Below are 20,638 nucleotides of genomic sequence, written 5' to 3' on the forward strand. Positions count from 1 at the left end.
AAGAGGCTCATTTGATACATAATCATGATAACAGAAAATGTTATATTTGTGGGGAAACAGGTCATGATGCAAAAATGTGTGAATTGAAATGTTATGAATGTAACAAAATTGGGCAGTTGTAGATGTATTGTAACCTAGACAAAAAGGAAGAAGATGAAGAAAACAAAACTGAGGGTAGCATACGAAGTGAAGAAACAGTCCCAATAAAATATAAATAGGATACAGGTGAACATATTCAAGGTAAACAATAAACATAAGGGTAAAGAGAAAAGTAAAATGGAAGAAAATACAGAAGAAGGTTCTGAAATAAGTGATGAGGAAGATATAAATTGGAAAATAGTCAAAGGTAAAAAGAATTCTATTGGCATAAGAGTAAGAGACAGAAAAAGACAGTTTAAAGAGATAAGTGTAAAAGAGCAAAACAAAGGAAATGGATAATGCAAACGAGATAATTTCTTCAAATTTACAAAATTTCTGGTGAACTATTACATATACATAATGACAATTTTAGAGTGTTTCTAGTAAATGTAAATAGTATAAAAAATATAGGTAGAAGCATAAGCATTCTAGACTGGTGTAGTAAGTGAAATGTTGGCATAATAATATTGGAAGATATAAGATTTTTGACACAAGAAGAGAGATTACAAACAAAGAAAATTTTGGAAGAGATACAATATGGAACTTAGAAAAGGAACTATGTTCAGACATAGTTGTGCTTTCTAGAAAATCAGTGAAAATACTGAACATAACATTGGCATTTATGGGAAGATTAACTATTACACATATCAGATGGCATAATCTGGTATATAGAATCACAGGATTGTATGTTTATGTTATAAGTAAGAAAGGGAAATTTAGTTCCTAAAAATTTGGATCATTTAGTAATTGTTATGAATATCATATTAACAGCATAATTTAATTTTGATTGGAGAAGAAAAAGGAAGAAGAGAGGACATATAAAATTTTTTGAAGTTATAAAATGTGACAATTTAAAGAATTGTAATAATAATTTGTGGCCATATTGCTGAGGCATATATAAGACAGAAACAGATTATTTTATTATATCACAAGGTTTAAATATAGCAAAGGGAGAGGGACTTGTAACAGGCTTTTCAGATCACTCAGCCATTTGGATAAAAATACAAGAAAATAAGGGGTATATTAGATTGGGGAAAGGAATACAAAAAATGAGAAATTATGGAATGAAAATGGAAAAAATAAGCAAGTGTTTATGGAAAGATCACATTTCCACTGGATTGTGTTATTTAAACAACTCATCTGAGTGGTAGCTAGCTTTGAAAGAACAATTTAAGAAAAATTTAAGAAAAGTTTTTTTTTTTTTGGAATGGCAGTCAGATGTAAGAAAAGTGGAAAAAATAAATTATAATACAATGTGTATGGATGCCTTAAAACATTTGAAAGGAACAATATGGAATATTATATGGCAGAATGGAAAAATTATGAAAGCAGGAGAAAAACAAATAATTATTATTTAAACAAATATATTTTCACAATGTAAAAAGAAGAGGTGCCATCTTACTAGAGTAATATAGTTAAAGGGAATAAAAGAAGAGTGTGAGAAGTGAAAGATGACAGAGAAGAGGCAAGATTATAAATTTAATAAATTATGAACAGAAAAAGGTTTCAAGATAAGAAGAAATATGCAAAAAAGAATGGCATGTTCAAACTTGACAGAACAAGAAAATAAAGAATCAGGAAATATCTTTATATGCATTAAATAAGGTACTTCATCATGTTAATTTGCAGTCAATCTCAGGAATAGATGGAAACGGATACCAATTTTATAAAAAAAAATATGTATTCTCAGAAAATAATACTTCTTAAAAGTTGTGATTAAGTGGTTAAATAAAGGTTTTATGTATAAAGATTTAAGCAGTGGTTTGCTTAAATTTGTATGGAAAATGGGATATATAAATAAAATTGCAAATTGGGGGACCTATAGTATTGAATAATACAGCTAATAAGATTTTTATGAAAATAATTCAGAAAAGAATGGAAAGTAAAATGAAAAGTATTATGGAAGATAGCATATATAGTTTGAAGGGAAAGGGTGTTAGGAATTATTATTCATAGTAAGGGAAATTATGGATGATATTATAAACATGACAGATGAGACCAAGATCATGATAAGAGATTTAAATAAAGTTTTTTAATATGGTACAACATGAACTTTCTGGACAATTATGGAACAGTATAACATTAGAAAAAAATAAGAATGAATGTTGTTCTGCATATAATAAAAATAAAGTAAGACTTGTTGTGAATGCATGGTTAAGCAATGGAATTGATATAAATAAATGTATACATCAGGGATGTCCCATGAGTAGTATATTATTTGCTTTAGTTATGAATGTATTAGTCAGAGACATGAATTTGCAAATGAGAGATGCTACTTATAATATTAATGAAGGTAAAAAAAAAATTCCAGCCATGTTTACTTATGCACATGATATTATATTGATTACAAAAAAAGTCAGGATGAAAGAAGTCATATCTTCCATAGCTCCATGTTTAAGCACAATAAGCATGACTTTAAATAAATAAAAAATAAAGGATTGGATGATATACTACAAATAGGAAGAGTATCTTTCTCATTGAGATAAATCTTTCTGTTAGGAATAAGATTTCAGAATAAAAATGTAAGCATGAAACAATGGAATAGACTACTAGATGCAATAAAGGAGCTTTGCTGTTTTGGGAAAACATACAAGCTAGTATTTAATAAAAAGACTTATTTCATTAATTCAGTTTTACTGGGAAATACTTAGCTAGTGTTTATATGTTGCCAATAATTTATGAAAAAAAATACTACAAATATTTTTTTTCCTTTTATATGGGGTTCAAGACTGAATCGAGTGAAGACAGGACAAGGAAGCTGGAATGTTTAAGATTAATAAATCCAACTGTTTATTTTGCTTCTTTGAATTTGTGTAAAATGTGCTTTTAGATAAATGATACAAATGAAAAGTTGGTAGCAATTTTACTAACTCATTACAGTCGAGTGCACTTCCTGGTGTTTCTGCAATCACCTCCTACTGCGCCTCTAGGTGTCAAATACTGCTTGCTCATATTTGCATTAATAGTTCCAAAGCCATGCTACATACAGGGTATCCAAATATTTTATCTTGAAGCATACATGATGGCAAACACAATTGTATTGATATTTAACCTCTGTCATTGAGTATCTGTTATTACTGTAAGGTGATAACTTCATTTTTAAAGCCACAAGCCACACTCACTGGGAGTTAAAGGTACAAACTCAAGACAGCTGTATTGGAGGGAATGAGCTAAAGTCCAAATATATGCAACACTGGCATATAGTAAAAACATTCAAAAGAGAAAAAAAAGTATGTTTAAATGAAATAAAGAGATCTTAACAAGAAAAAATCCTTTTATGGAAAATAAAAACTGAAGAAATAGAAAATGAGAGGAAAATGTAGTATAAAAATATCATGCTACAATATTATTATGTTAATCCTTTGGATGAACTAGTGAATGAAAAAGTTAAAGGTAGAACAGTGCAAAAATCATGGTGTAATAAACAAGTAGAATGCCAAGATTTTTTATGGAGATTAGTGATTAATAAATGACACGAAAAGGGAAATAAAAAAAAATCTGTAAAATTGTTTATATATATCTTGCTAAAGAAGAAATTGCAGAACATGTTTTCTTATAATGTATAGGAGTTGCAAATTTGCAGGAAATTTGTGTAAAGAAATTTATTTGACAATATAAAGGATGTAAAGGAAATAAATAAGTATATGATTCTGTATGAATGGTATAAACATAAAGATAAGGAATATATTAATAAAATAGATAAAATATAATTTTATGCTGTGTGGACCATTTCAAATGAAAAACTAAATAAAATCATGTTTAATGATAAATGGAGAGTAGCACTAATTTAAAAAATGATGGTGGCTGTGGAAAAAGGAGTGGGCTTCAAATAATGTTTAACATAATATTAAATAGCAAGATATCTAAGATTGTATGACAATAAAAGAAAGGAATGGAAATGTGTATACTGTAAACATTTGGAAATATATAAAGTCTGAAAATGCCATTGTACGTAATGTTTTTCAATAAAGAATCCCAACTCTTTTTGATATATGCAGTGGGATTTTTTGCATCTACCTCAGCTATCACCAGTTCAAGCAGATGGGGCCTTGGTTTAACATCTCATCAAAAGAATAACACACTCAGGTGTGCAGTACCCCTTTATATTGCACTGCAGTGTTACCAATTGATCTACTTTATGTGGGAATAGAACATACAGCCTCTGTTACCAAAGGTGAGTGCACTACCTGTTACACCTGTAACATTGCCCTAAGTGGTTCATGAGAAGCGTTTAATATTGTTGCCACATGTGTTGCCTCCACTGTAATAAACTGGCATTACTGAGTGAAAATGCAGCAATAGAAAGGACTGAAAAAAATTGCTGATTTGGCATAGCGGTATGTTTCTCTGACTGTAGTGCACAGGGTTCTGGGTTTAATACTTGGCAATGAAGTGCGTGATGGTAGCACAACATTAGGAAATTCACCCCAGGGATCACCTCTGTGGCTCTGCTTGACAGGGGGCACAGGAAAATAATTTTCTTGGGTGGCAAAAGCCAGGGTACCTTCTTGGCTGGCCTTGTATAGGCCCTAGGGCCAATAGCCTAGTACCTACTTATGAACCTATGAAAATTCAGAAGAGCGAATGTCCAACACTGTTTTGCAGGCAGGTTATATTTGTATTGGTGCTGCCCCATTCTTTGAACAGATGAACAGGTGAAGGTTGAGAATTTAATGTAATGGTGAGTTTCACTGGAGTGTATTGGAATGTGCGACCTGGCAGTGAACTTTCTGACTTTTGATACTTTTCTTCACTGTTGTGTAAGAGTAAAGTTGGTATATATAATTCTGTATTCTGTATGGTATTGAGGGCTTTACTCCCACATCAGTGGGAACAAGAGGCTTGCTGTTCTGCAAAAAAAATATGTTTTGTGCTTTTTTAGAGTTTATCAGTGCACCACTTTTGTTATGTAATTTGCAATGAATGGTGAGCCCAAGAATTGTTCTTTGCATTCACATAGGGAAATCTTTCCAGGGTGCAACCCCCCCATGGCAGGTATATATATACATATATATATATATATATATATATATATATATATATATATATATATATATACGATATAGGTCTACTACCTGAGATCGAAATTACATAATTTCAAAATCTGGTAGTAGATGCCCACTTGTGCGAAAGTGCACATCACCGAAAGTGCACTTTCGTGAACACCACTTGAGTGAATGGTTATGGACCTTAGGGTTAGGGCTTGGGTTAAGAATAGTGGATAGCTAGTAGGGTTATCCACTATCCTTAACCCAAGCCCTAACCCTAAGGTCCATGACTACCGCACCATAGTGGAGGAAATTGTATGTTCTCCACGGTGCAGTAATCACGGGCCTATGTCCTCCACTGTGGTGCGGTGGTCACGGACCTTAGGGTTAGGGCTTGGGTTAAGGATAGTAGATACCTAGTAGGGCTATCCACTATCCTTAACCCAAGCTCTAACCCTAAGGTCCGTGACTACCGCACCACAGTGGAGGACATTGCCCGTTCGTTCTAGTATTGTTCACTAAAGTGCACTTTCGGTGATGTGCACTTTCACGTTAGTGGGCATCTATTACCAGATTTTGAAATAGTGTAATTTTGATCTCCATTAGTAGACCCATATTTTATATATATATATATATATATATATATATATATATATATATATATATATATATATATATGCATGACATAGATGGGTAGCTTGTTCCAGACTATAGGAAGTCTCTGGGACAGGAATCTATCCCTCCAGCATGTCCTGTTTATTGTGGTGACAAGGTTTAGGTCCCTAGACAATGTAGCTTGGAGGGATTGGGATTTCTTTAGCATGTCCAAAAGCTCTGGGTTTAACATAGCTTTATATGTTAGTAGAGATGGTTAGTGTAGGGCATCTGTTTGAGGCCAGTAATCCTCTTTGTAAAGTACTTCTGTGGCCTTTCCAGCTGCTGCAGAAGTCTTGTGAGGTACATTCCAAAATGACCTCTTTTTTTCTGGATGAGAACCCTTTTGTGATGAGGTGTGCCAAATAGAAGGATTTCCTTACTACTGTGGCTATGTGATTATCAAAGGAAAGACTAGGAGACTACTGTCCACTTGGGTCCCAAGGACTCTTATCACACATTCGGCATTAAGTAGACTGTTGTTTATGTGGTAGTTCATGGTACAGAGTTTTTATCAAAGAGGATGACAATGCACTTTTTGGCACTGAGCTTGAGGCCATGCCTCTGACACCAGGCATCTGTCTCAGTGAGGCGCTTCTGTAGGATGTCCACATCACCTGGGGACTCGACTATGGCTCTTAGTTTGCAGTCATCTGTAAACTGTGTTATCCAGAGGCCTTTTGTGTTAGCCTGTACTTCAGAGAAGTAGATACCAAACAGGAGAGGTCCCAGGACTGAACCCTGTGGTACTCCACTTGTCACTGGTTTGAAGTCAGATTTGGAGTCTGCAACTTTTACAGTGTGGGTTCTGTCAGTGAGCCAGTTGGCAACCCATCTTGTGTCATAGGGATTTATACCTAGTTTTGTGAGTTTGTCTATAATTCCAGAATGGGGGATGGTGTTGAAAGCCATGGCGATGTCAAGATAGGCTGTGTGAACCACCTTACCCTCATCTACGGCTTTGGTGACTATCTCAAAGAAGTCAATTAGGTTCAGAAGGCATGATCTGCCTTTCACAAACTCGAACTGGGTGGGGCCCAGAGTTTGGAGGTTACCAATGTCTTTGTTTATGAGTTCCATGATGATACGTTCCATGGCCTTGCAGACCGGGCTTGTCAGGCTAATAGGGCAATAGTTCCCAAGATCAGTGGTGGCTCCCCCTTTGTGGAGTGGGATAACTGTTGCTGTGTGCCATTCAGTGGGCACAAAGCCTGACGTGAGGCTATGATTGAACATGGTGCTTAGGTGGGAACCAGTTCATTTTGAAGTTCATGCAAAATGCAGCCTGGGATGTTGTCCAGTCCCACGGATACTGTGTTTTTGGTTTCAGAGAGTGCAGCTTTTAGCTGCATAGATGTGATTGCAGGGACTCTGCATTCTTCCTGTATAGATATGGGCCATTTAAGGGGTGGGGGGGTAAAGTTAGCACTGACCCTATCTGCCAGGATGTTGGCAATATCAGTTGGTTCTCTAATTTTCATGCCATTGTGCTGTAACTCAGAGCAGATCTGGGTGTTGCCATTGAGATTCTTGACATAGGTATAGAATGCTTTGTGGTTGCCCTTAGAATCAGTGGCAATTTTCTTTTTGTAGCTAGCTTTGGAGGACCTTATAAGGGATCTCAGCTTCTTACTGAGGCTGACCAGGGAGCTCCTCCACTCATGGGACTTTACTCTCTTTTGCAACAGTTTCTTCCTTCTGTTGCAGAGTTTGTTTATGGCAGGGGACCACCAGATTGGCTTCCTTTTTAGGGAGGATAGTGTCGGTTCTGTTTGAGATAGCACGATCCATGCACTCGTGTAAGTGCTTATGGAGTGCATTTGTGTAGGATTCAGCAGTCATAACTGTATTGTCCATCTGCATGGGTGTCATGAAGTTTGCCACTTCTGTCTTAAGAAGCATGAAGTTGGCTTTGGAGAAATCATTTTACTGTGGTTTCCTTAATGGTGGGTGGGGGCGGGATGTGGATATCTAGGGTGATTACCTTATGGTCGGATCTGACCAATGAGGAGTTGACTTCAGGTGTGGAACACCGGTCACTCATGTTCATAATGACTGGGTCTAGGATATTGTTGCCCCTGGTGGGGGGGGGTGTAGATAAGTTGATCCAGGGCATTGGAATTTATGAATTCCAGAAAGCGTTGAGCAAAGGAGTTGGTACATGAGTAGTTTTTCCCCATTAATGGTGGGTTAGTTAAAGTCGCCCATTATTAGGGTGTTTGGTTGAACCCTAATATTTTCCAGTATGTCAAGAAAAGAGCAGTGGGAATCCTGGAGCATGGTGGGGGATCTGTAGCAAGCTACAATTTGGATTGCAGTTTTGCCCAGAGGTAGTTGCACTTGGATAACCTCGAATGCATTACGCTGAGTAACTAGCCTGGAGGTGTGGATGTCCTTAATGAATATGGACACATCTCATCCTTTGGTGTTCTGGTCCAGGTTATGTGGCCGAAAAGTGTGGTATGAGTTATAGCCTGGTAATGCAGGGGTGCTGTCTACAGCCTTGAACCAGGCCTCAGTCACTGCACAGATATCGATGTTCTCTATTTTAAGGAGTGCTTCGAGTGAGTGCATTTTGAGATTTAGACTTATAGCATTGAGTAGCATTACCCTCAGTTTTTGCTTGCCTGTTCCTGTTACGGTGGTGAATTTGTCATTTGAACCTTGCCGAAAAAAGGCACTAAAGGGGTGGTAAGACCCTTAGCCAGTATCCGGAATGCCAGGGGCAACAGGTGCAGGCCATCTCTGGCAAAGCATCGTAGTCTGTCAACCATGTTGTCCCAGGCAGACAGATACTGGATCCCCTTAGAATGACACCAGAAGCTTAGCCAGTTGTTGAAGTCAATCATTTTGTCCTTACACTGCGGTATTATTCTGGGTGATGGCAGGATGCTACTCAGGGCTAGCATCATACCTGCCTGGGCTATAGTATCAGAGAGCTCTTCCATGTCTCTTTTTATGTAGTCCAGGGAGGTACATCTCAGGTCATTCACATCAATGTGTACAATGACATATTTGTACTTGCTGTGGAGTGACATGAGTGCATGGGTTATGTGGTGGATCCTGGCACCAGACGGGCAGCTGACAGTAACCTTCTCCTTGTTTAGCCTGGTGAGTGGGACATCAGCATGCCTGACTATAGAGTCACCTATGACTAGTGTGTTGGGTACGTTGTTTTGCCTTATGGGTTGTGGTTTACTGTCACACTGAGTCTGTGGGCTATGTGTCATTTGTGTTGTGTTGGGGGTGGAGATTGCTTGCATTTCTGCTTTGGAGATCTCTGTTGCTTGAGCAGATTATTATTAAGAGCCTCCCCAAATGTCTTTGTGTTTCTATGTGTGGATTTTGGTGGTGTAGGTTTAGTTGGACTATGTGATGAGTGTGGTGTGGTGCAAGTGTTTAGCTTCTCCTCTTGACTGTCAAGTTCAGCCTTGGTTGGAGAGAGCTTTACCTCCAGTTTGGCTAGATAAGTGCATCTCTCACAGGTTGTGGTGTTGGGTGGTAGGAGGAGAGGTTTAGTCTGTGTACATGAGGCAATTGCAACATTGCCCCAAGATGCCCAGATTCATCAGATAGACAGGAGAGAACACTGGGAGCTGACCGTTGGACATGCCTGAATAAAAAAACTACTTTCCTCTAGAGAAGTGAGGAAAGTGAGTATAAGAGCTGTTTTTCCCTAAGCAAGTGAGGAAAGTAAGTACAAAAACTTTTTTTCCTCTACGCAAAAAGGATGGTTGAGTGCTGTACTAATTTGTAGCTTATTTAGTGCTAACACCAAGTTCTGAACAAGTGCTGAGCACGAATAAGCAAATTCAAGTGCTAAAACTAAGAATCTATACCTGGATCTTGTGGTAGATAGGTTACCTAATGCTTACCACTCCCACAGATAAGCTAGAATGCTTCCCTCCAACACAGAAAGGTTTGGGGGGCTCAGAAGCTTGCAAACAGTCTTGGATACAGCAAATCTGTATCTGGACTAGACTAGTCACAGGAAATGTGGGAAACAAGTGCAAACATGGACTTTTAAACCAGAAATTTGAAAAAGATGGAAAAACTGCCCAAACGTCTAATAAACTACAATTTCTGAGCCAGAAACCACTCTTGTGGTAGATAGGCTATCTAGTGCTTACCACTCCCACTGATAAGCTAGACGGCTTCCCTCCAGCACAGAAAAGTTTGGGGGGCTCAGAAGCTTACAAGCAGTCCTGGATACAGCAAATCTGTATCTGGACCATACTAGTTACAGTACAGGCAGGAAACAAGCGCAAATGCTTGCTTTTAAACCAGAAGGTTGAAAGAGATGGAAAAACTGCCCAAATGGCCACTACACTAAGAACATATCTTTTAAAATTAGCATTATTTCCTCAAATACTCCTGCATAATAAGTAAATCTACTTGTTCTAATAATTTTCCCATTGACTATATTCTTTTCATTCATAAATGATGCATACTGTTATAATATAAGTAGCTTTTACTGGTAACAGAGGGCAGTTAGCAACTTCTCATTTTCCTTAAAAAGAAGAATATCCAAGTAACTGTTGGTTTAAAACTATAGTAAACATTTAATGAAATCCACCTGACTTAAATGGTTATTAAATTCTGCAGTTCTTTAAGGTACCTGAACAAATGATAAAAGTATCATCAATAAAAAGACTCAAATAATGTTATCTTATTTATAAGAAAGAGTCCTGGAATTCCATTGATTCATATTCCCATGCTGTTTGCTTCTTTCCTTGCTGCCATAGTCAGTTTCCCATACCTGGGGGGCCATATTTGTGTGTAAAACTCTTCCTTTAAATCCTAGAAAATAAAAGCAGAAAATAACATCCAAAACTGATTAACAATGTAATCTTCAAGGGAGAGAATAAAGTCATTTTGTGTAACAAATTGTCAACAAGTCCAAGCCTAAATTCTTTGGCATTACTGAACATAGTCATTGTACATCAATAGTAACTAAAACATTGGTTTCCACTCAGTGGTGCTGAGGTTAACATTATCACCTCACAGCAAGAGGTTCTCCAGTTCTATTCTCAGCTGGAGTGCCTTCTGTGCAAAGTCTGCATGTCCTCCCTGCATACGTGTGGGTTTCCTCTAGGCACTTTAATTGCCTCCCACATTCCAAAGACATGCATCTGGAACATTCTTCCCTGGGCCTCTGTTGAAAATGGGCTTTGTCCCAGTTGGACTTTCCTGGTAAACAAATGTTAAATAAAGTAAATTCTACTTGACAATCCTTAGACTGTCGAATGAAATCAAGACATTTTAATGAAAAAATTAATGTTTTTTTTTTTTATCTGTAAATAGCTATTGCCTTTATTTTTACCCCTTTACTGGTCACTGCCAGTCACATAGGTGGATCTAATATTTTTTTTTATGTTTTTATGTATCTTAGCCCCCCAAAAATAGTGAGCTTGTACATTTCCTCCTGTAAAACACTGCACTGTCCTTTCATCTAGTATGCCTTGTGAAAGCCAGTCCTCTAAGAATGAATCTACCATTCTATTTGCTCACTTTAAATTAGGTTATTCAATTAATTTTAGTCAATGATATTTAATAACAGACAGGTATCTTACTGCATGTCCAATTTCTTTATCAATGCTGCATTTAATTTACTGGTATTTATAACTTAATGTTTGAATTTAAATATATACTGTCACATCCTGCCTTTTCTTTTATAGCTATATTTAAAAAAATGCCTTGAAGAATGTTCCAAAGGCAAATGTATTTTTTTGTTTTTCATGAACATTAAGATACTCTGACAGTTCCAGTGGCAAATCAAGATTAGTCACGCTCATTCTCCCAAAAATGTCAATAGAAGTAACAAATTCAGTTTTAACATTCTTTCTGTTTAGAACTGCACATTTAATTTCAGGCACATATTCTCTTAAGTTACTAATGTTGGAAAACAAATCACCTCCCTGCACTGAAAAGATAATCCTATACATACCAGCTGTGTCTCATCTTTTTTAACTTGTATAGAGAACCACAATGCACACCAACTGATATTCACAGAAAAAGAACAACCAAGGTCCAGATCCACTCAGGAATCTTTCTGTTGAGTGCTTTCGTCTCTCTAATGGAAACTTCATCAGAATGAAGTAACATTACCCAACATCCCTTATATACAAGACATACAAAAATCACTTGAACAAATAATATGGAATATCGAAAACTACTACTGGAAATCCTTCTTAATGAGTGTGTCCGGACTGAAAGAATACCAAAGGGCCTTAGACTTTGGAAGTTTCCATATGGCAAGAGACTCATTGTTACATCTAGAGCTCTTGGAACTATTTAATAAAAACAGTTGTGAACTTTTAAAATGTCTTATTAGAGGCAACGACCGTAAAATGTTAGATTTACTGAACAAAATTAATGTTGTAGATGAAAGGATTAAAAAGGATTTACTGTGTGAATGTAAAAAAGTTGACTATTTTAAAATGTTTGAGGAAATTGATTGTGCAATGTCAAAATTGAAAGAAAGAAAAATGCATAAGCTCAGCAGAGATGAAAAGGAATATGGGGAGAATAGAGCTTACTTTACCACCTAGAGGGCAGGAAGGGGCACGTAGTAATATTGATGGGGCTATAGTTAATATGAATGATGCTAACAATAGTAATGGTGAGAATATGCCAAGCACCCCCCCCCCCCAAGGAGGTCAGAGAGAATGAGTAACCATGGGAGGGGGGAGACACACTGCAACTATAATCACAACTACAATTACCAGTACCCCACATGTACCAGGGACATCTGGAGGGGGAGGGGGAACAGATATCAGTGAATGAATATAACACCAATGTAGTTATTTTGAACAATACAGGTGGAGACTTTAAGGTGTACAACTACAGCAATATTTAATTTAATGAACAGATAGCAAAACTGTTTCAAAAAGGTTTAACTTTTGTGCCAGACAAAAAAGCTTCCCTGGGCCAAATTATAATTGACCTGAAACTCTTCACTAGGAAATTGAATTTTGATTTCTTTTTCAAAGGGTTAAACTACGATATGCATGAACAGGGTAGTTTGAAAAAAAAAACAGTACATTTAACCACACCTTGCATCCCACTGTGGCTACTTTTGAAAAACTATGTGAGAAAGACATTAGAGACCTGTTTAAAAAATGGGTAAACAGACAAGCTAACAATTTAAGTAACTCAGAGATGATGTTATTAAGGGACATTTCTAAAAAATCAGAGATTCAGGTCATGAAACCAGACAAAGGTGGGGGTCTTGTAATCATGAATTATGATACATACACTAACAAAATGTTTAACCATCTGTTTGGGGACACATATAGTGAAATCAGTTTAAATGAGAAAAATATTTGCTACAACAAAGTTAACATCATGTTGGAAGAACTGCTTATGAATCAGGTAATTAAGCTGGAAGATCATCGCTTTATGTCTGTAAAAAAATCCAAAAACACCAACAATATTTGGGATCCCCAAGATTCATAAAGATTTACAAGATCACCCATTAAAACCCATTGTTGATGCTCGAGTATCAAAAACCTTTCCATAGCGAAGTTCATAGATGGTCAATTGAAGGGTATATTACTAGACTGCCCTTGGATATTAAAAGATTCGTGGGACTTCTTGTCTAAAATTAACAAAAAAATGTACAAAGACAACCTTGTCTTCATGACAATAGATATAAATGATTTATTTTCCATCATATCACATGAAACAAGTATTGACTGGTTCTACCAATACCTTTGCCGGTACTCTATACTCAGTCAGGACTGTATCCTTACATTAAGAACATTGATGGAACTGGTTTTGGATACAAATATCATAATGTTTGAACAAGAGCTATTTAAACAGGTTAAAAGAGTGGCAATGGGGGCCGCATGTGCCCCCATTTTTGCCAACATTGTACTGGCATATTGGGAAAGGAAACTCATATTCAATAGTCCCTTTGCCAAGGACTGGACATTTTATGGTAGATTCCTTGATGATATCATAATTTTTTTGGGAGAAAGACAAGGAAGAAATTGGCCATTTTTTTAGAATATTTGGACAACAGTACTGAGTTTCTGTAATTTACACATTCTGTTACTGAATCTGTCCATTACCTGGACATCACTATTGAAAAAGACCCTGTCAAGCAACAGTTTAACTCCACCATATTCTGGAAACCCACATATTCAAATAGCCTCTTACATTTTGATAGCTGTCACCCCCTCCACCAAAGGAAGGCATTGGTAAAAGGACAGGGGATAAGACTAGCTAGGAAGATTTCTGAACAAGATGAATTCATTATACAGATGAACAACTTAAAAGACATGTTGGAAAAAAGGGGTTATCCTGTGAATTATGTTGGTAACATCTTTCAAGAGGTTATAAATAAAAGGTTGAGTGGGTATTGTTCACCCCTGCTTGGCACAGGGGGAGGTATTCAAAATGATGTAAGACAGGCAAACAGTAATACCTTTAAGAAATCAGCTATTTTCAAGTTCAACCAGTAATGTTACAGTATCAAGAATATCATTCAGCATAATTGGAACATTTTTAGTATTGATGTAGACCAGGCACAGCTAGTAGGACCAGTCCTTAACATTATATACAAAAGAGATTGCAGCATAAAAAACATGCTAGAAAAACAAAAACAGGGTCTGGACAGAGGTTTAGGGATGGTAAAATGTGGGTACTGCCTACACTGCCAGTACATTCTTGTAGCTAAAGACATTTTGATTCCTAATTATGCGAAACATATCATAAAAGGTAAAATGTCTTGTAAAAGCAAAGCCGTGGTTTACTTGGCCATATGCTCAAAATATCCATGTTACTACATTGGCAAAAGAAAGAATGCATTAAGGAGCAGAATTTATCAACACTATTATGATATAAATAGGAAGGATATGGGTTCAAGTTTGTTGTTATTGAACAAATCAATCTTGGAGAAAGAGGGGGGTCCTTTGAATGACTTCCTGGAGTTATCAGAACTGAAATGGCAAATAAAAGCAAATGCATCAGTGAGCCCAGGGCTCAACAGTGCTGTGTCTATTAGTTCTGCCCTAAGATTAAAAGCACATTTTTCTTATAAAGAAAGTTTTTGACATAAGTTAGAATTTTTTTTAGGAAAGATCATATATGCATGTCAGGTACATAAGTACCTTTGTTTCTATGTAATTTATGTGTGTTTTATAGTAATGAACCCTGCTATGCTTTTATACTTTACTGCTTTATGGCATGGTTGCTTTAAGAAACTTAATTATTTGTTCAGGTGATTTTTGTATGTCCTGTATATAAGGGATGTTGGGTAATGTCACTTCATTCTGATGAATTTTCCATTAGAGAGAAAAAAAGTGCTCAATAAAAAGTTTCCTGAGTGGTTCTGGAATTTGGTTCTTTTTCTGAGAATAACTTGTATAGAGACAAGTTAGCCATCATAAAGACACTGCTCTGAAATGAATTCCACATCTGATATTTGAATGTGGCTGTTGGCACCACCTCAGTTTGTTCTGCAGCCACTTAGTTTATGAGATAGTTGCTCTACTTCTGTCCAAATTATAATTCCTTCAAGACCCTCTTAGAAAACGTCTTTCATCAAGTTGTGCCACCGATATTTTTGAGTTCTGGGATTCTGTTGATTCATGTTTCCTTGATTTCTGATACTAAAAGACTCTGGCTGTAGTTGATTATGTTCCTGTCATTGTCTCTGCTGAGTAAACACTAAGATGTTCTTGGTTGGTTTCCCTCATGGTGTTCCAAAAAAAAATCTGTCCTTCTTGCACTAATCCCATCATGCTGTTTCATTATTCACCAATTGAAGAGTTTTGGGAGGTTTATCCTCATGTATGACACATTTCTTATCCTGCAGGATACATATAGATGCAGGAGTTGCACTGCCTGTGGATATATACATATAGGTACCAATTTTGTACACCCTAAGCTAGGTTTTAAAATAAAGCCTTCTCATTACACTGACTGTAAAACAGTTAATGTAGTATATTTGAGTTACTGTGTCAAATGTTTCTCACACTACATTGGTATGACCAATCGGCAATTCAAAGACAGGATACTTGAACATATGACGGATATAAGAAATAAAAAAGAAAGTAGTGCCTTGGCTATGCACACTAAGAATGAAGGAAATGAGCATATGTTTAAATTTTTGTTCCTGGAGACGCTTGCAGTTAGGAAAAGGGGTGGAGACATGAGATCTATTACTGAGGCTGCAGAACAAAAATGAATCATGCTACTGCGCGCTGATAAAGCGCCATGTTTGAATAACATGGTCCCCATCAAACCTTTCCTGAAAGTAAGACAGTTGAGACACTAGTGCTTTTTAGCATATGTATGCTGTGTTTTCTACAATGGTTAATACCATTTTAAATAAGTTAATTGTTTTAATTGATGTAATTAATGTTAATGGAAGTACTATTTAATGTGGTTGTTTTGAGTCATTTTTATTTAAGTCTGATGAAGAGGTGGACCCTTGAAAGTGCTTACTTTTAATAAATTGGACATTTTACTGTGTTACATCCAGTGCTTTTGTTTTTGTTTCTGATACTTAAGCTTTTGTTAAGCACCCTTAAGTGCTGTTAAGATCGGGACTAATACTGTAGACTTCTTAATAAGTTTATCTGTTCATTATTTTTGGAGTGCAATCAAAGTGTTCCGTTCACTACAATAGAATAATAGAAATATAATTCTGAAGGACAGCACCACTTTCTTATAGACAGCCCATTTGTGAAGTGAATAAAAGGGAAAAAAAAGCAAGTGGAAACCATAACAATAATGGTGAATATATGGATGTTAAGTGAAGATTTGCAGAGTAATGTGTATTTTACTTGGATGTTGTGATAAACTCTTTATGAAGACAAAGTGAACTGATTATTTTATAATCTGAAGATTATAGCTGGTATGTGAAGTAATTATAAAATTTAAAGCAAAAGACAAGGACAAAAGTGTACTTTGTTGAAGTACATACAATATGCAGAGTTTCTTAAAGGTGCAATTATGATAGTTCCAGAAAGATTGAGTGAAATTAATTAAATAGAGAGGCAACTCCATAGAATAATGGAAGTTGATATCTTCAGCACTGAGTCTGAGGTAATTAGACTGTAGCAGAAGATTAGAAAAATGCCCACATAAATCATACACAATGTAGAATAGAAATTCATTAATGTATTTATATACATTGAAAAACAAAATAGAGAAGAAACCACACAGTAGCACAGAACGAAATGATAAAGTGCTTTTCGTTTATTCCAATAAACAAACTTCTTCAGATCAAGAAAAACTTGAAAAAAGTTCCATGCTACTGTGTGGTTTCTTCTCTATTTTGTTTTTCAGTAGTCTGTTTTGCCTGTTCAGTTTACATATTTATATACATTGTTAAGCACTCAGAAAAATATACACATATTCAAGTTATTCTAGGAAGAACACATTAGGGAGGGTTTTGATAACTAGACTTAGTACTTATGAGAAATGATGGTACATATCAACAAACAATATATTGCATTAAGTAAGACAAAACAATCCGAAGTGTAGTGAAGCAACATTTATTAAATTTTATTCCTACAATAAGGCCACTCATTATTTTGAAAAAAATTATATTTGACCAGATATTTAAACTTGAAAAAGTGTTTTATGGATCTTAGTGGAAATGAAAGTTTATTCCATTTTACTGTAAGGGATATCCTTGTTGTCTTATGACCCATCTTGCTCTGTTTTACATACATTGAGGTGATTTTGCTTAGTGGATCTTTTCTTTGTACTGGTTGTAAAATGTGACAGCAGGTCAGCCAGATGAAAATGCATATTATTATCTATAAGTTTGAAAGCAGAAATGTGTTGTTTATATAATATTATGCATAGAAATGTCATTTAGTATATTAATAGGAGGGATGCATAATGATGAAAAGCTGTAGGAACATTCAGAACAAACTTTGCTATTCCACTGTAAGAGGAACTCAGCTTGTTCATCAAGAAGTCAGACTTCTCATGGCCATGCTGCAATACAACAATTTCAGTAAATAATAGAATACTTGATAGTATAATTCTGAATTCTAGTATTAGAAAGTGTCTCTTTCTGATGATGCCTAATTTGCTGTATGCCCCCTTCACAATGGTTCCATTGCATGTATGTGTTTACGTTTTCTGTCAGCAAATACCTAAAGTATCTTGCTTGGTCTACTAATTCTGTTGGGCCAGATTTATACATAAGTTTAGGTCAGCTTTGCAAATGCAGTGCTAAGTGACACTTTTTATTGTCTTTTTTGTCTTTTTTCAATTAATATAAGTCTGATACTACCTATTTGTCTTTTGATGCAGTTTAAAGCTATCTGCGGTTCACTAGTAAGATATTCATATGTATCTGTTCTATGTAAGAAAGTGAAATCGTCAATATATTGGATTAGAGGGATCATATTAGCATGTAGATAAATTTCACTGGTGTAAATAAAAAAATGGCTTAAGCCAGATTCTTAAGTCATACAAATAGTTGTGGAAAAGAAGGCAGAAAGTTAATTTTGTCAGGATATAACCTGCGTTTTTCTTGATGAGCAGAATCTAGGTCAGTGATTTATAATTACCTTCAGTACCTTTCTGTCAGCCATTTTATGGTTCAACATGTCAAAAGCCATTAAGAAACCTAACAGGAAGAAGATGGCTGTGGAGTATTTTCCATTATCAGGGTTTCTTGTAAACCAAAGTCACTGAGCTACCATAATCTTGGTCTTTAAATATAAATAACACAAATCATACATTTGTGATCACACACACTAGTTTGCTAATAGCTCACAACTAAGGCTAACATCTAAACATATCATTATAATTCAACTTTCTTCTCAACACAATTTACCTGAGGAGGTACACACTGGTAAGAAAGTTAAAAAGAATGGGAAAAAAGATCTTAAAGTCCACAGTCTTCACAAAATGCAGTTATCTCTAGTTAACACAAAATACTGCAGCAGACTCAATATTACTAAAGTTCAGTTTTTCTTGTTTCATATAATTAATAGTTATTGCTCCAGGTTACATCACTAATTGGTTATTCTCTATTGTTGTAAGGATATACACAATGCTACTGAGATTTCATTGTTTAAGTGTGATGCAGAAGCAATTCACCTTGTAACAGAATAAAAGTTACACATAAGTGAATCTGTGGCAATTGCTATGGTCTGCTACTGTCCATAGAGTTTTTAATTGGTGGCTTTTTTTTTCTAATTTCATAACTTTTGTAATAATATTTAATAGCCTTTTTGTGTATTTTTGCAGATTTTTTTGAACCTTGACATCTTTTAGTGAAATGATTATATTAGACAGTTGATAGGAATTACCACATTAAGATATCTGTGTTCATTGTACACTTTTATACTAGAGAATTAAAGTTCATGAAGAAATTAACAGTAGTATGCAGCTTGTGGGACAACATTGGTGACCGCTATCAGGCTAGAAAAGAAACCCTTACTGTGACCTTCTGCGTATTTTCCTTAATCATCATCTCACTCACTCAATTTTGTATATATTAGTATTCAATTATTTTACTTTATTTATTTCTTATTATATGGAATAATATCACATGAGCCAGCAAGGTCAAAATAAGCAGAATACATTGTCATCTTTTTAATTGGTGGTGGTCTAATTCATTCAAAGAATGCCACAAGATTCTCAAGATAAAACTTCTACTAATCAACCAGTATTGCTCCATAGTACGTCCTCTGTGTCATTTTAGGAAGAGACTCATTTTGACAGTTTTGACATTCTCCATGATTTTAAATTGTTGGAGCCTGATATGATTCAAAGCACTTTTGTAACTTTATAGCACTGCAGACTGTTATTATATGTCACAGGTATGTAAACATAGTATAATTTTGTTTAAAATGTTTGATAATGTTTATTTAGGTTTTCTTTGATTCTTTATTAAAAAACTGGCGTGTTTAGTCTCATCTCGGGAACACGAGTTTTTTAATCTTACCTATGGCAGCAGTTATGTCTTTTGTTATATAAGCTGATGTCGCCTCTTATTTACATAGTATTGTGTGATGTAGAAATTAGTGGCAGATTTATTCTCAAACATCAAAGGATATTTTACCTTTGTTACCCAAATATGAGTACAAAAGTGGCTAAAGTATATCAGACTACAATAATTTTAAAAGGCTGCATTCCCAAATAACATCTAAACTTTCTCAGGAAAGGCCACAGTCGACTGTGGCCATTCTAATATAAGCAACTGTATCATTTCTGATATTAATGATATTAAACTAATTCATATCTAACAGCTATAGAAAGTCACACCTTTAGCAGCCTGCATTCATCCTTTGATTCCCAAACATTTTCTGAAAAAGCAGGTTAGAAAGTATAAGCCAAATAAATTTTAAAAGTTTGTAAACAGTACATGCTATTGAAAAGCTCAAAAAGATTTTGTTCAGACAGAATGACTTCTTGCTGTTATACTGTTTACATCAAACAAAAGTATCAAGAATTATATTTTTCTGGAAACCTTTGTAAACAACTTATCACATCTTGGAAATGTTTGAACAATACAAAGTTCAAATGGTAAGACATAGACAGAAACCATTTGAATCACAAAAATTCAAATATTCAAAAGTTCAAATCATATAGATTTGATGAAAAACAAAAACTATTTTGCCCCCTCACATCCTTGCTAATTATATATACCATATCCAAGATCTTAATAATTGAGAAAGGGGCAAATTCCCCAATCCTTTCTGCACAATGATGTTGTGCACTTAAACAGTGGCAACATTTGAAAAGTTCATTTTCAAACTGTGTCCAGTAATTCAAGCAAGGTCTTGACAGTTTGAGTATTTGAAATGAACCCCTCCACATATAGTGTACACAGCACTTTTGCTCAGTCATACTTAAGTTTCCATATGATAGCAGGA

Source organism: Protopterus annectens, chromosome 4.part0 (assembly GCF_019279795.1).
Source record: "Protopterus annectens isolate FY-2018-M chromosome 4.part0, PAN1.0, whole genome shotgun sequence".
Classification (NCBI taxonomy): Eukaryota; Metazoa; Chordata; order Ceratodontiformes; family Protopteridae; genus Protopterus; species Protopterus annectens.